Source organism: Pituophis catenifer, unplaced genomic scaffold, assembly GCF_029215685.1.
Source record: "Pituophis catenifer annectens isolate HBS135680 unplaced genomic scaffold, rPitCat1.0.hap2 SCAF_5, whole genome shotgun sequence".
Taxonomy (NCBI): domain Eukaryota; kingdom Metazoa; phylum Chordata; class Lepidosauria; order Squamata; family Colubridae; genus Pituophis; species Pituophis catenifer.
In genome coordinates, this window is record NW_027256885.1 from 47,119,837 (window position 1) to 47,132,183 (window position 12,347).

Consider the following 12,347-nt stretch of genomic DNA (forward strand, 5'->3'; position numbering starts at 1 on the left):
TGGAACTCTGCTTCTGCACATCTGGACAATTTCAATCTGGAGCAAAATTCCAAATCAGATTTCAGCATAATCGTGGAACTCTGCTTCTGCATATTTGGAAAATATACAATAGAGCAAAATTGCAGAGGAGATTTTCAGCATCATTCTGGAACTATGAGTCTGCACATCTGGAAAATGTCAGCTAGAGATAAATTGCATGGGTACATTTCAGCATAATCCTGGAACTCTGCTTCTGCACATCTGGAAAATGTCATCTGGAGCGAAATTCCAAGGCAGATTTCAGCATAATCCTGGAACTCTGCTTCTGCACATCTGGAAAATGTCATCTGTAGCACAATTCCAAGGCAGATTTCAGAATAATCCTGGAACTCTGCCTCTGCATATCTGGAAAATGTCAATCTGGAGCAAAATTCCAAGGCAGATTTCCGCATAATCCTGAAACTCTACTTCTGAATATGTGGAAAATGTCACCTAGAGAGAAATTCCAAGGCAGATTTCAGCATAATCCTGGAACTCTGCTTCTGCACATCTGGAAAATGTCATCTGGAGCAAAATTCCAAGGCAGATTTCAGCATAATCCTGGAACTCTGATTCTGCCTATTTGGAAAATAAACAATAGAGCAAAATTGCAGAGGAGAATTTCAGCATCATTCTGGAACTATGAGTCTGCACATCTGTAAAATGTCAGCTTGAGATAAATTGCAGGGGTAGATTTCAGCATAATCCTGGAACTCTGCTTCTGCACATCTGGAAAATGTCATCTGGAGCAAAATTCCAAGTCAGATTTTAGCATAATCCTGGAACTCTGCTTCTGCAGATCTGGACAATTTCAATCTGGAGCACAATTCCAAGGCAGATTTCAGAATCATCCTTGAACTCTACTTCTGAATATTTGAAAAATGTCACCAAGAGAGAAATTCCAAGGCATATTTCAGAATAATCCTGGAACTCTGCTTCTGCACATCTGGAAAATGTCAGCTAGAGATAAATTACAGAGGTAGATTTCAGCATAATCCTGGAACTCTGCTTCTGCACATCTGGAAAATGTCATCTGGAGCTAAATTCCAAGGCAGATTTCAGCATAATCCTGGAACTCTACTTCTGAATATGTGGAAAGTGTCACCTAGAGAGAAATTCCAAGGCAGATTTTAGAATAATCCTGGAACTCTGCTTCTGCACATCTGGAAAATGTCATCTGGAGCACAATTCCAAGGCAGATTTCAGAATAATCCTGGAACTCTGCTTCTGCACATTTGGAAAATAAACAATATAGCAAAATTGCAGAGGAGAATTTCAGCATCATTCTGGAACTATCAGTCTGCACATCTGGAAAATGTCAGCTAGAGATAAATTGCAGGGGTAGATTTCAGCATAATCCTGGAACTCTGCTTCTGCACATCTGGAAAATGTCATCTGGAGCAAAATTCCAAGTCAGATTTTAGCATAATCGTGGAACTCTGCTTCTGCATATTTGGAAAATATACAATAGAGCAAAATTGCAGAGGAGAATTTCAGCATCATTCTGGAACTATGAGTCTGCACATCTGTAAAATGTCAGCTTGAGATAAATTGCAGGGGTAGATTTCAGCATAATCCTGGAACTCTGCTTCTGCACATCTGGAAAATGTCATCTGGAGCGAAATTCCAAGGCAGATTTCAGCATAATCCTGGAACTCTGCCTCTGCATATCTGGAAAATGTCAATCTGGAGCAAAATTCCAAGGCAGATTTCAGCATAATCCTGAAACTCTACTTCTGAATATGTGGAAAATGTCACCTAGAGAGAAATTCCAAGGCAGATTTCAGCATAATCCTGGAACTCTGCTTCTGCACATCTGGAAAATGTCATCTGGAGCAAAATTCCAAGGCAGATTTCAGAATAATCCTGGAACTCTGCCTCTGCATATCTGGAAAATGTCAATCTGGAGCAAAATTCCAAAGCAGATTTCACCATAATCCTGAAACTCTACTTCTGAATATGTGGAAAGTGTCACCTAGAAAGAAATTCCAAGGCGTATTTCGGAATAATCCTGGAACTCTGCTTCTGCACATCTGGAAAATGTCAGCTAGAGATAAATTACAGAGGTAGATTTCAGCATAATCCTGGAACTCTGCTTCTGCACATCTGGAAAATGTCATCTGGAGCTAATTTCCAAGGCAGATTTCAGCATAATCCTGGAACTCTACTTCTGAATATGTGGAAAGTGTCACCTAGAGAGAAATTCCAAGGCAGATTTTAGAATAATCCTGGAACTCTGCTTCTGCACATCTGGAAAATGTCATCTGGAGCACAATTCCAAGGCAGATTTCAGAATAATCCTGGAACTCTGCTTCTGCACATTTGGAAAATAAACAATATAGCAAAATTGCAGAGGAGAATTTCAGCATCATTCTGGAACTATCAGTCTGCACATCTGGAAAATGTCAGCTAGAGATAAATTGCAGGGGTAGATTTCAGCATAATCCTGGAACTCTGCTTCTGCACATCTGGAAAATGTCATGTGGAGCAAAATTCCAAGTCAGATTTTAGCATAATCGTGGAACTCTGCTTCTGCATATTTGGAAAATATACAATAGAGCAAAATTGCAGAGGAGAATTTCAGCATCATTCTGGAACTATGAGTCTGCACATCTGGAAAATGTCATCTTGAGATAAATTGCAGGGGTAGATTTCAGCATAATCCTGGAACTCTGCTTCTGCACATCTGGAAAATGTCAATCTGGAGCAAAATTCCAAGGCAGATTTCAGCATAATCCTGAAACTCTACTTCTGAATATGTGGAAAATGTCACCTAGAGAGAAATTCCAAGGCAGATTTCAGCATAATCCTGGAACTCTGCTTCTGCACATCTGGAAAATGTCATCTGGAGCAAAATTCCAAGGCAGATTTCAGAATAATCCTGGAACTCTGCCTCTGCATATCTGGAAAATTTCAATCTGGAGCAAAATTCCAAAGCAGATTTCAGCATAATCCTGAAACTCTACTTCTGAATATGTGGAAAATGTCACCTAGAGAGAAATTCCAAGGCAGATTTCAGAATAATCCTGGAACTCTCCCTCTGCATATCTGGAAAATGTCAATCTGGAGCAAAATTCCAAGGCAGATTTCAGCATAATCCTGAAACTCTACTTCTGAATATGTGGAAAATGTCACCTAGAGAGAAATTCCAAGGCAGATTTCAGCATAATCCTGGAACTCTGCTTCTGCACATCTGGAAAATGTCATCTGGAGCAAAATTCCAAGGCAGATTTCAGAATAATCCTGGAACTCTTCCTCTGCATATATGGAAAATGTCAATCTGGAGCAAAATTCCAAGGCAGATTTCAGCATAATCCTGAAACTTTACTTCTGAATATGTGGAAAGTGTCACCTAGAGAGAAATTCCAAGGCAGATTTCAGAATAATCCTGGAACTCTGCTTCTGCACATCTGGAAAATGTCATCTGGAGCACAATTCCAAGGCAAATTTCAGAATAATCCTGGAACTCTGCTTCTGCACATTTGGAAAATAAACAATAAAGCAAAATTGCAGAGGAGAATTTCAGCATCATTCTGGAACTATGAGTCTGCACATCTGGAAAATGTCAGCTAGAGATAAATTACAGAGGTAGATTTCAGCATAATCCTGGAACTCTGCTTCTGCACATCTGGAAAACGTCATCTGGAGCTAAATTCCAAGGCAGATTTCAGCATAATCCTGGAACTCTGCCTCAGGACATCTGGAAAATAAAAAATACAGCAAAAATGCAGAGGAGATTTCAGCATCACTCTGGAACTCTGCTTCTGCACATCTGGAAAATGTAAATCTGGAGCGAAATTGCAAGCAGATTTCAACATAATCCTGGAACTCTGCTTCTGCACATCTGGACAATTTCAATCTGGAGCAAAATTCCAAAGCAGATTTCAGCATAATCGTGGAACTCTGCTTCTGCATATTTGGAAAATATACAATAGAGCAAAATTGCAGAGGAGAATTTCAGCATCATTCTGGAACTATGAGTCTGCACATCTGGAAAATGTCAGCTAGAGATAAATTGCAGGGGTAGATTTCAGCATAATCCTGGAACTCTGCTTCTGCACATCTGGAAAATGTCATCTGGAGCAAAATTCCAAGTCAGATTTTAGCATAATCGTGGAACTCTGCTTCTGCATATTTGGAAAATATACAATAGAGCAAAATTGCAGAGGAGAATTTCAGCATCATTCTGGAACTATGAGTCTGCACATCTGTAAAATGTCAGCTTGAGATAAATTGCAGGGGTAGATTTCAGCATAATCCTGGAACTCTGCTTCTGCACATCTGGAAAATGTCATCTGGAGCGAAATTCCAAGGCAGATTTCAGCATAATCCTGGAACTCTGCCTCTGCATATCTGGAAAATGTCAATCTGGAGCAAAATTCCAAGGCAGATTTCAGCATAATCCTGAAACTCTACTTCTGAATATGTGGAAAATGTCACCTAGAGAGAAATTCCAAGGCAGATTTCAGCATAATCCTGGAACTCTGCTTCTGCACATCTGGAAAATGTCATCTGGAGCAAAATTCCAAGGCAGATTTCAGAATAATCCTGGAACTCTGCCTCTGCATATCTGGAAAATGTCAATCTGGAGCAAAATTCCAAAGCAGATTTCACCATAATCCTGAAACTCTACTTCTGAATATGTGGAAAGTGTCACCTAGAAAGAAATTCCAAGGCGTATTTCGGAATAATCCTGGAACTCTGCTTCTGCACATCTGGAAAATGTCAGCTAGAGATAAATTACAGAGGTAGATTTCAGCATAATCCTGGAACTCTGCTTCTGCACATCTGGAAAATGTCATCTGGAGCTAATTTCCAAGGCAGATTTCAGCATAATCCTGGAACTCTACTTCTGAATATGTGGAAAGTGTCACCTAGAGAGAAATTCCAAGGCAGATTTTAGAATAATCCTGGAACTCTGCTTCTGCACATCTGGAAAATGTCATCTGGAGCACAATTCCAAGGCAGATTTCAGAATAATCCTGGAACTCTGCTTCTGCACATTTGGAAAATAAACAATATAGCAAAATTGCAGAGGAGAATTTCAGCATCATTCTGGAACTATCAGTCTGCACATCTGGAAAATGTCAGCTAGAGATAAATTGCAGGGGTAGATTTCAGCATAATCCTGGAACTCTGCTTCTGCACATCTGGAAAATGTCATGTGGAGCAAAATTCCAAGTCAGATTTTAGCATAATCGTGGAACTCTGCTTCTGCATATTTGGAAAATATACAATAGAGCAAAATTGCAGAGGAGAATTTCAGCATCATTCTGGAACTATGAGTCTGCACATCTGGAAAATGTCATCTTGAGATAAATTGCAGGGGTAGATTTCAGCATAATCCTGGAACTCTGCTTCTGCACATCTGGAAAATGTCATCTGGAGCGAAATTCCAAGGCAGATTTCAGCATAATCCTGGAACTCTGCCTCTGCATATCTGGAAAATGTCAATCTGGAGCAAAATTCCAAGGCAGATTTCAGCATAATCCTGAAACTCTACTTCTGAATATGTGGAAAATGTCACCTAGAGAGAAATTCCAAGGCAGATTTCAGCATAATCCTGGAACTCTGCTTCTGCACATCTGGAAAATGTCATCTGGAGCAAAATTCCAAGGCAGATTTCAGAATAATCCTGGAACTCTTCCTCTGCATATATGGAAAATGTCAATCTGGAGCAAAATTCCAAGGCAGATTTCAGCATAATCCTGAAACTTTACTTCTGAATATGTGGAAAGTGTCACCTAGAGAGAAATTCCAAGGCAGATTTCAGAATAATCCTGGAACTCTGCTTCTGCACATCTGGAAAATGTCATCTGGAGCACAATTCCAAGGCAAATTTCAGAATAATCCTGGAACTCTGCTTCTGCACATTTGGAAAATAAACAATAAAGCAAAATTGCAGAGGAGAATTTCAGCATCATTCTGGAACTATGAGTCTGCACATCTGGAAAATGTCAGCTAGAGATAAATTACAGAGGTAGATTTCAGCATAATCCTGGAACTCTGCTTCTGCACATCTGGAAAACGTCATCTGGAGCTAAATTCCAAGGCAGATTTCAGCATAATCCTGGAACTCTGCCTCAGGACATCTGGAAAATAAAAAATACAGCAAAAATGCAGAGGAGATTTCAGCATCACTCTGGAACTCTGCTTCTGCACATCTGGAAAATGTAAATCTGGAGCGACATTGCAAGCAGATTTCAACATAATCCTGGAACTCTGCTTCTGCACATCTGGACAATTTCAATCTGGAGCAAAATTCCAAAGCAGATTTCAGCATAATCGTGGAACTCTGCTTCTGCATATTTGGAAAATATACAATAGAGCAAAATTGCAGAGGAGAATTTCAGCATCATTCTGGAACTATGAGTCTGCACATCTGGAAAATGTCAGCTAGAGATAAATTGCAGGGGTAGATTTCAGCATAATCCTGGAACTCTACTTCTGAATATGTGGAAAATGTCACCTAGAGAGAAATTCCAAGGCAGATTTCAGAATAATCCTGGAACTCTACTTCTGAATATGTGGAAAATGTCACCTAGAGAGAAATTCCAAGGCAGATTTCAGCATAATCCTGGAACTCTGCTTCTGCACATTTGGAAAATATACAATAGAGCAAAATTGCAAAGGAGAATTTCAGCATCATTCTGGAACTATGAGTCTGCACATCTGGAAAATGTCAGCTAGAGATAAATTGCATGGGTAGATGTCAGCATAATCCTGGAACTCTGCTTCTGCACATCTGGAAAATGTCATCTGGAGCTAAATTCCAAGGCAGATTTCAGCATAATCCTGGAACTCTGCTTCTGCACATCTGGAAAATGTAAATCTGGAGCGAAATTGCAAGCAGATTTCAACATAATCCTGGAACTCTGCTTCTGCACATCTGGAAAATGTCATCTGGAGCAAAATTCCAAGTCAGATTTCAGCATAATCCTGGAACTCTGCTTCTGCACATCTGGACAATTTCAATCTGGAGCAAAATTCCAAAGCAGATTTCAGCATAATCGTGGAACTCTGCTTCTGCATATTTGGAAAATATACAATAGAGCAAAATTGCAGAGGAGAATTTCAGCATCATTCTGGAACTATGAGTCTGCACATCTGGAAAATGTCAGCTAGAGATAAATTGCATGGGTAGATGTCAGCATAATCCTGGAACTCTGCTTCTGCACATCTGGAAAATGTCATCTGGTGCAAAATTGCAAGGCAGATTTCAGCATAATCCTGGAACTCTACTTCTGAATATGTGGAAAATGTCACCTAGAGAGAAATTCCAAGGCAGATTTCAGAATAATCCTGGAACTCTGCTTCTGCACATCTGGAAAATGTCATCTGGAGCAAAATTCCAAGGCAGATTTCAGAATAATCCTGGAACTCTGCTTCTGCACATTTGGAAAATAAACAATAGAGCAAAATTGCAGAGGAGAATTTTAGCATCGTTCTGGAAATATGAGTCTGCACATCTGTAAAATGTCAGCTAGAGATAAATTGCAGGGGTAGATTTCAGCATAATCCTGGAACTCTGCTTCTGCACATCTGGAAAATTTCAATCTGGAGCAAAATTCCAAAGCAGATTTCAGCATAATCCTGAAACTCTACTTCTGAATATGTGGAAAATGTCACCTAGAGAGAAATTCCAAGGCAGATTTCAGCATAATCCTGGAACTCTGCTTCTGCACATTTGGAAAATAAACAATTGAGCAAAATTGCAGAGGAGAATTTCAGCATCGTTCTGGAACTATGAGTCTGCACATCTGTAAAATGTCAGCTAGAGATAAATTGCAGGGGTAGATTTCAGCATAATCCTGGAACTCTGCTTCTGCACATCTGGAAAATTTCAATCTGGAGCAAAATATCAAGGCAGATTTCAGCATAATCCTGGAACTCTGCCTCTGCCTATCTGGAAAATGTCAATCTGGAGCAAAATTCCAAGGCAGATTTCAGCATAATCCTGAAACTTTACTTCTGAATATGTGGAAAGTGTCAGCTAGAGAGAAAATCCAAGGCAGATTTCAGAATAATCCTGGAACTCTGCTTCTACACATCTGAAAAATGTCATCTGGATCAAAATTCCAAGGTAGATTTCAGCATAATCCTGGAACTCTGCTTCTGCACATTTGGAAAATATACAATAGAGCAAAATTGCAAAGGAGAATTTCAGCATCATTCTGGAACTATGAGTCTGCACATCTGGAAAATGTCAGCTAGAGATAAATTGCATGGGTAGATGTCAGCATAATCCTGGAACTCTGCTTCTGCACATCTGGAAAATGTCATCTGGAGCTAAATTCCAAGGCAGATTTCAGCATAATCCTGGAACTCTGCTTCTGCACATCTGGAAAATGTAAATCTGGAGCAAAATTCCCAGTCAGATTTCAGCATAATCCTGGAACTCTACTTCTGAATATGTGGAAAATGTCACCTAGAGAGAAATTCCAAGGCAGATTTCAGCATAATCCTGGAACTCTGCTTCTGCACATCTGGAAAATGTCATCTGGAGCAAAATTCCAAGGCAGATTTCAGAATAATCCTGGAACTCTGCTTCTGCACATTTGGAAAATAAACAATAGAGCAAAATTGCAGAGGAGAATTTCAGCATCGTTCTGGAAATATGAGTCTGCACATCTGTAAAATGTCAGCTAGAGATAAATTTCAGGGGTAGATTTCAGCATAATCCTGGAACTCTGCTTCTGCACATCTGGAAAATTTCAATCTGGAGCAAAATTCCAAAGCAGATTTCAGCATAATCCTGAAACTCTACTTCTGAATATGTGGAAAATGTCACCTAGAGATAAATTCCAAGGCAGATTTCAGAATAATCCTGGAACTCTGCTTCTGCACATCTGGAAAATGTCATCTGGATCAAAATTCCAAGGTAGATTTCAGCATAATCCTGGTACTCTGCTTGTACACATCTGGAAAATGTCAATCTGGAGCAAAATTCCAAATCAGATTTCAGTATAATCCTGAAACTTTACTTCTGAATATGTGGAAAGTGTCACCTAGAGAGAAATTCCAAGGCAGATTTCAGAATAATCCTGGAACTCTGCTTCTACACATCTGGAAAATGTCATCTGGATCAAAATTACAAGGTAGATTTCAGCATAATCCTGGAACTCTGCTTCTGCACATTTGGAAAATATACAATAGAGCAAAATTGCAAAGGAGAATTTCAGCATCATTCTGGAACTATGAGTCTGCACATCTGGAAAATGACAGCTAAACATAAATTGCATGGGTAGATGTCAGCATAATCCTGGAACTCTGCTTCTGCACATCTGGAAAATGTAAATCTGGAGCGAAATTGCAAGCAGATTTCAACATAATCCTGGAACTCTGCTTCTGCACATCTGGAAAATGTCATCTGGAGCAAAATTCCAAGTCAGATTTCAGCATAATCCTGGAACTCTGCTTCTGCACATCTGGACAATTTCAATCTGGAGCAAAATTCCAAAGCAGATTTCAGCATAATCGTGGAACTCTGCTTCTGCATATTTGGAAAATATACAATAGAGCAAAATTGCAGAGGAGAATTTCAGCATCATTCTGGAACTATGAGTCTGCACATCTGGAAAATGTCAGCTAGAGATAAATTGCATGGGTAGGTGTCAGCATAATCCTGGAACTCTGCTTCTGCACATCTGGAAAATGTCATCTGGTGCAAAATTGCAAGGCAGATTTCAGCATAATCCTGGAACTCTACTTCTGAATATGTGGAAAATGTCACCTAGAGAGATATTCCAAGGCAGATTTCAGAATAATCCTGGAACTCTGCTTCTGCACATCTGGAAAATGTCATCTGGAGCTAAATACCAAGGCAGATTTCAGCATAATCCTGGAACTCGGCTTCAGGACATCTGGAAAATGTCATCTGGAGCAAAATTCCAAGGCAGATTTCTGCATAATTCTGGATCTCTGCTTCTGCATATTTGGAAAATAAACAATAGAGCAAAATTGCAGAGGAGAATTTCAGCATCACTCTGGAACTATGAGTCTGCACATCTGGAAAATGTCAGCTAGAGATAAATTGCAGGGGTAGATTTCAGCATAATCCTGGAACTCTGCTTCTGGACATCTGGAAAATGTCATCTGGAGCGAAATTGCAAGGCAGATTTCAGCATAATCCTGCAACTCTGCTTCTGCACATTTGGAAAATGACATCTGGAGCGAAATTGCAAGACAGATTTCAGCATAATCCTGGAACTCTGCTTCTGCACATTTGGAAAATAAACAATAGAGCAAATTTGCAGAGGAGTATTTCAGCATCACTCTGGAACTATGAGTCTGCACATCTGGAAAATGTCAGCTAGAGATAAATTGCAGAGGTAGATTGCAGCATAATCCTGGAACTCTGCTTCTGCACATTTGGAAAATAAACAATAGAGCAAAATTGCAGAGGACAATTTCAGCATGACTCTGGAACTATGAGTCTGCACATCTGAAAAATGTCATCTGGAGCGAAATTGCAAGGCAGATTTCAGCATAATCCTGGAACTCTGCTTCTGCTGATCTGGAAAATGTCATCTGGAGCAAAATTCCAAGGCAGATTTCAGCATAATCGTGGAACTCTGCTTCTGCATATTTGGAAAATATACAATAGAGCAAAATTGCAGAGGAGAATTTCAGCATCATTCTGGAACTATGATTCTGCACATCTGGAAAATGTCAGCTAGAGGTAAATTGCATGGGTAGATGTCAGCATAATCCTGGAACTCTGCTTCTGAATATGTGGAAAATGTCATCTGGAGCGAAGTTCCAAGGCAGATTTCAGAATAATCCTGGAACTCTGCTTCTACACATCTGGAAAATGTCATCTGGAACAAAATTCCAAGGCAGATTTCAGCATAATCCTGGATCTCTGCTTCTCCACATTTGGAAAATAAACAATAGAGCAAAATTGCAGAGGAGAATTTCAGCATCACTCTGGAACTATGAGTCTGCACATCTGGAAAATGTCAGCTAGAGATAAATTGCAGGGGTAGATTTCAGCATAATCCTGGAACTCTGCTTCTGCACATCTGGAAAATGTCATCTGGAGCGAAATTGCAAGGCAGATTTCAGCATAATCCTGGAACTCTGCTTCTGCTGATCTGAAAAATGTCATCTGGAGCAAAATTCCAAGGCAGATTTCAGCATAATCCTGGAACTCTGCTTCTGCACATTTGGAAAATAAACAATAGAGCAAAATTGCAGAGGAGAATTTCAGCATGACTCTGGAACTATGTGTCTGCACATCTGGAAAATGTCATCTGGAGCGAAATTGCAAGGCAGATTTCAGCATAATCCTGAAACGCTGCTTCTGCTGATCTGAAAAATGTCATCTGGAGCTAAATACCAAGGCAGATTTCAGCATAATCCTGGAACTCGGCTTCAGGACATCTGGAAAATGTCATCTGGAGCAAAATTCCAAGGCAGATTTCAGCATAATCCTGGATCTCTGCTTCTGCACATTTGGAAAATAAACAATAGAGCAAAATTGCAGAGGAGAATTTCAGCATCACTCTGGAACTATGAGTCTGCACATCTGGAAAATGTCAGCTAGAGATAAATTGCAGGGGTAGATTTCAGCATAATCCTGGATCTCTCCTTCTGCACATCTGGAAAATGTCATCCGGAGCTAAATTCCAAGGCAGATTTCAGCAAAATCCTGGAACTCGGCTTCAGGACATCTGGAAAATGTCATCTGGAGCTAAATTGCAAGGCAGATTTCAGCATAATCCTGGAACTCTGCTTCTGCTGATCTGAAATATGTCATCTGGAGCAAAATTCCAAGGCAGATTTCATCATAATCCTGGAACTCTGCTTCTGCTGATCTGAAATATGTCATCTGGAGCAAAATTCCAAGGCAGATTTCAGCATAATCCGGGATCTCTGCTTCTGCACATTTGGAAAATCAACAATAGAGCAAAATTGCAGAGGAGAATTTCAGCATGACTTTGGAACTATGAGTCTGCAAATCTGGAAAATGTCATCTGGAGCGAAATTGCAAGGCAGATTTCAGCATAATCCTGAAATGCTGCTTCTGCTGATCTGAAAAATGTCATCTGCAGCTAAATTCCAAGGCAGATTTCAGCATAATCCTGGAACTCGGCTTCAGGACATCTGGAAAATGTCATCTGGAGCAAAATTCCACGGCAGATTTCAGCATAATCCTGGATCTCTGCTTCTGCACATTTGGAAAATATACAATAGAGCAAAATTGCAAAGGAGAATTTCAGCATCATTCTGGAACTATGAGTCTGCACATCTGGAAAATGTCAGCTAGAGATAAATTGCATGGGTAGATGTCAGCATAATCCTGGAACTCTGCTTCTGCACATCTG